Here is a 5,334-nt window from a genome sequence, read left to right on the forward strand (position 1 = left end):
GCAGTGTTTTATAGTCTTCCTTGTAGAGGTCTTTCTACTCCTTAGTTAGGTATATTTCTAAGTTTTTTTTTTTTTTTTTTTTTTTTTTTTTTGGTAGCTGTTGTAAAAGGGGTTGAGTTCTTGATTTGATTCTCCACTTGGTCGCTATCGGTGTAGAGAAGAGGTACGGATTTATGTACATTAATCTTGTATCCAGAAACTTTGCTGAATTCTTTTATCAGTTCTAGGAGTCTGGAGGAGTCCTTAGGGTTTTCAAGGTAAATGATCATATTGCCACCAAACAGTGACAGTCTGAATTCCTCTTTACAGATTTGGATGCCTTTATTTTTTTCTCTTGTCTGATTGCTCTGGCTAGGAGTTCCAGTACTATATTGAAGAGGAATGGTGAAAGTGGGCACCCTTGTCTTATTCTCAGAGAGAATGCTTTCAACTTTTCCCCATTCACTATTTTGTTGGCTGTGGGTTTTTCATAGATGACTTTTATTACATTAAGATATTTCCCTTGTATGCCAATTTTGCTGAGGGTTTTAATCATAAAGGGATACTGAATTTTGTTGAATGCTTTTTCTGCATCTATTGAGATGGTCATGTGATTTTTGTTTTTAATTCTGCTTATGTGGTGTATCACATTTATTGACTTGCACAAGTTAAAACATCCCTGCATCCCTGGTATGAAACCCACTTGATCATGGTGGATTATCTTTTTGATGTGTTGCTAGATTCTGTTAGCTAGTATGTTGTTAAATATTTTAGTATCTATGTTCATTAAGGATATCAGTCTGTAGATTTGTTTTTGGTTATGTCCTTTCCTGGTTTTGGTATTAGGGTGATGTTGGCTTCATAGAATGAATTAGGGAGGGTTCCTTCTTTCTCTATCTTGTGGAATGGTGTCAAAAGGATTGGTACCAATTCTTCTTTGAATATCTGATAGAAGTCTGCTGTGAATACATCTGGTCCTGGAATTTTTTTGTTGTTGTTGGAAATTTTTTAGTTACTGTTTCAATCTCACTGCTTGTTATTGGTCTGTTCAGGGTATCTAATTCTTCCTGATTTAAGCTAGGAGGGTTGTATTTTCCATAAATTTATCCATCTCTTCTAGGTTTTCTAGTTTATGTGCATAAAGTTATTCATAGTAGCCCAAATGATCTTTCTTATTTCAGTGGTGTCAGTTGTAATATCTCTGTTTCATTTCTTAGTGAGGTTATTCGGATTTTCTCTCTTCTTTACTTGCTTAATCTTGGTAATGGTCTATCAATTTTATTTACCTTTTCAAATAACCAGCTTTTTGTTTCATTTATCTTTTTTAATTATTTTTGTTTCAATTTCATTTAGTTCTGTTCTGATCTTCGTTATTTCCTTTCTTCTGCTGGGTTTGGGTTTGATTTGTTATTGTTTCTCTAGTTCCATGAGGTATGACCTTAGATTGTCTGTGCTCTTTCAGACTTTTCGATGTAGACATCTAGGGTTATGAACTTTCCTTTTAGAATTGTCTTAGCTGTATCTTAGAGGTTTTGATAGGTTGTGTGATTATTGTCATTCAGCTTGAATAATTTTTTAATTTCCATCACGATTTCAGTTTTGACCCAATGCTAATTCAGGAGCAGGTTATTTAATTTCCACGTATTTGAATGGTTTTGAAGGTTCCTTTTGAAATTGGTTTCCAGTTTTATTCCACTGTGGTCTGAGAGAGTGTTTGATATAATTTCAATTTTCTTAAATTTATTGAGGCTCCTTTTATGGCCTGTCACCTGGTCTATCTTGGAGAAAGTTCCATGAGCTATTGCATAGAATGTGTATTCTGTAGTTGTTGGATGAAATGTTCTGTATATATCTGTTAAGTCCATTTGTTCTAAGGTATACTTTAAATCCATTGTTTCTTTGTTGACTTTCTGTCTTGATGAACTGTCTAGTGCTGTCAGTGGAGTATTGAAGTCTCCCACTATTATTGTGTTGCTGTCTATCTCATTTCTTAGGTCTATTAGTAATTGTTTTATAAATTTGGGAGCTCCAGTGTTAGACGCATATATGTTTACAATCATGATATTTCCTTATTGGACTAGGCCTTTTACCGTTATATACTGTCCCTCTTTGTCTCTTTTAACTGCTGTTGCTTTAAAGTTTGTTTTGTCTGATGTAAGCATAGCCACTCCTGCTTGCTTTTTGTGTCCATTTGCATGAAATGCCTTTTTCCACCCCTTTACTTTATGTGAGTCCTTATGTGTTGGGTGAGTCTCCTGAAGGCAGCAGATAGTTAGTTGGAGAGTTTTTATCCATTCTGCAGTTCTGTATCTTTTAAGTGGAGCATTTAGGTTATTTACATTCAATGTTAGTATTGAAATGTGAGGTACCATTGCATTCCCCATGCTCTTTGTTGCCTGTGTACTTTATTTTTTTGTTTTTTGTTTTTGCTTTTTAACTTGTGTTTTTGTTTTATAGGTCCTGTGTCATTTATGCTTTAAAGAGGTTCTGCTCTGAGGTGTTTCCAGGAATTGTTTCAAGATTTGGAGCTCCTTTTAACAGTTCTTACAGTGCTGGTTTGGTAATGGCAAATTCTCTCAGCATTTGTTTTTCTGAATATGACTGTATCTTTCCTTCGTATATGATGCTTAGTTTCACTAAGCATACAAAATTATTGGCTGATAATTATTTTATTTGAGGAGGCTGAAGATAGGGCCCCAATCCCTTCTAGCTTGTAGGATTTCTCCTGAGAAATCTGCTGTTAATCTGATAGGTTTTCCTGTACAGGTTACCTGGTGCTTCTGTCTCACAGCTTATAAGATTCTTTCCTTCAGCTTAACTTTGGATAACCTGATGACAATGTGCCTAGGCAAAGATCTCTTTGTGATGAATTTCCAGGTGTTCTTTGTACTTCTTGTATTTGCACATCTAGGTCTCTAGCAAGGCTGGGGAAGTTTTCCTCTATTATTCCCCCAAATATGTTTACCAAGCTTTTAGAATTGTCTTCTTCCTCAGGAAGACCGATAATTCTTAGATTTGGTCATTTAACATAATCCCAGACTTCTTGGAGGCTTTGTTCATTTTTTCGTATTCTTTTTCCTTTGTCTCTGTTGGACTGGGTTAATTTGAGACCTTGTCTTCAAGCTCTGAATTTCTTTCTTCTACTTGTTCAGTTCTATTGCTGAGACTTTCCAGAGCATTTCACATTCCTAAAAGTGTGTCCCAAGTTTCCTGGATTTTTTGTTGTTTTTTCTTTAAGCTATATCTATTTCTTTGACTATTTTTCCCTTCACTTCTTGTATCATTTTTTGAATTTCCTTGCACTGTACTTTGCCTTTCTCTGGTCCCTCCCTGATTAGCTTAATGACTAACCTCCTGAATTCTTTTTCAGGTAAAATGGGATTTCTTTTTTTCTTTTCTTTTTTTTTTTTTTTTTATTATACTTAAGTTCTAGGGTGCATGTGCATAACGTGCAGGTTTGTTACATATGTATACTTGTGCCATGTTGGTGTGCTGCACCCATCAACTCGTCAGCACCCATCAATTCATCATTTATATCATGTATAACTCCCCAATGCAATCCCTCCCCCCTCCCCCCCCATGATAGGCCCCAGTGTGTGATGTTCCCCTTCCCGAGTCCAAGTGATCTCATTGTTCAGTTCCCACCTATGAGTGAGAACATGCGGTGTTTGGTTTTCTGTTCTTGTGATAGTTTGCTAAGAATGATGGTTTCCAGCTGCATCCATGTCCCTACAAAGGACGCAAACTCATCCTTTTTTATGGCTGCATAGTATTCCATGGTGTATATGTGCCACATTTTCTTTTTTTTTAATTTTCTTTTTTTTTTTTTTTTTTTATTATACTTTAAGTTCTAGGGTACATGTGCATGACGTTTATATCATGTATAACTCCCCAATGCAATCCCTCCCTCCTCCCCCCTCCCCATGATAGGCCCCAGTGTGTGATGTTCCCCTTCCCGAGTCCAAGTGATCTCATTGTTCAGTTCCCACCTATGAGTGAGAACATGCGGTGTTTGGTTTTCTGTTCTTGTGATAGTTTGCTAAGAATGATGGTTTCCAGCTGCATCCATGTCCCTACAAAGGACGCAAACTCATCCTTTTTTATGGCTGCATAGTATTCCATGGTGTATATGTGCCACATTTTCTTAATCCAGTCTGTCACAGATGGACATTTGGGTTGATTCCAAGTCTTTGCTATTGTGAATAGTGCCACAATAAACATACGTGTGCATGTGTCTTTGTAGTAGAATAATTTATAATCCTTTGGGTATATACCCAGTAGTGGGATGGCTGGGTCATATAGTATATCTAGTTCTAGATCCTTGAGGAATTGCCATACTGTTTTCCATAGTGGTTGAACTAGTTTACAATCCCACCAACAGTGTAAAAGTGTTCCTATTTCTCCACATCCTCTCCAACACCTGAGTTTCCTGACTTCTTAATGATTGCCATTCTAACTGGTGTGAGATGGTATCTCATTGTGGTTTTGATTTGCATTTCTCTGATGGCGAGTGATGATGAGCATTTCTTCATGTGTCTGTTGGCTGTATGAATGTCTTCTTAACAGGGATTTCTTATTGGTTTAGATCCATTGCTGGTGAACTAGTGTGATTTTGCGGGGCTGCTGACGAGCCTTGTTTGTCACATTACCAGGGTTGGTTTTCTGTTTCCTTCTCTTTTGGGTAGCCTCTGTCAGAAGGAAGGTCTAGGGCTGAAGGCTGTTATTCAGATTTTTTTGCCTCACAGGATGTTCCCTTGATGTAATACTCTCCCCCTTTCCCTGTGGATGTGGCTTCCTGTGAGCCAAACTGCAGTGATTATTGTCTCTCTCGTGAGTCTAGCCACCCAGCAAATCTACCTGGCTCTGGGCTGGTACTGGGGGTTGTCTGCACAGAGTCCTGTGATGTGAACCATCTATGAGTCTCTCAGCTGTGTAGATACCAGCACCTGTTCCAGTGGAGGTGGCAAGAGGGTGCAATAGACTCCGTGAGGGTCCTTAGCTTTGGTGGTTTAACGCTCTATTTTTGTGCTAGTTGGCCTCCTGCCAGGAGGTGACGCTTTCCAGAAAACATCAGCTGTAGTAGTATGGAGAGGGACCAGTGGCAGATGGGGCCCTAGAACTCCAAATATTATATGCCCTTTGTCTTCCACTACCAGGGTGGGTAGGGAAGGACCATCAGGTGGGAGCAGGGCCAGGCGTGTCTGAGCTCAGACTGTCCTTGGGCAGGTCTTGCTGCGGCTGCTATGGGGGATGGGGGTGAAATTCCCAGGTCACTGGAGTTGTGTACCTAGGAGGATTATGGTTGCCTCTGCTGAGTCATGCAGGTTGTCAGGGAAGTGGGGGAAAGCCAGCAGT

Source organism: Trachypithecus francoisi, unplaced genomic scaffold (assembly GCF_009764315.1).
Source record: "Trachypithecus francoisi isolate TF-2019V2 unplaced genomic scaffold, Tfra_2.0 Lachesis_group13, whole genome shotgun sequence".
Taxonomy (NCBI): Eukaryota; Metazoa; Chordata; class Mammalia; order Primates; family Cercopithecidae; genus Trachypithecus; species Trachypithecus francoisi.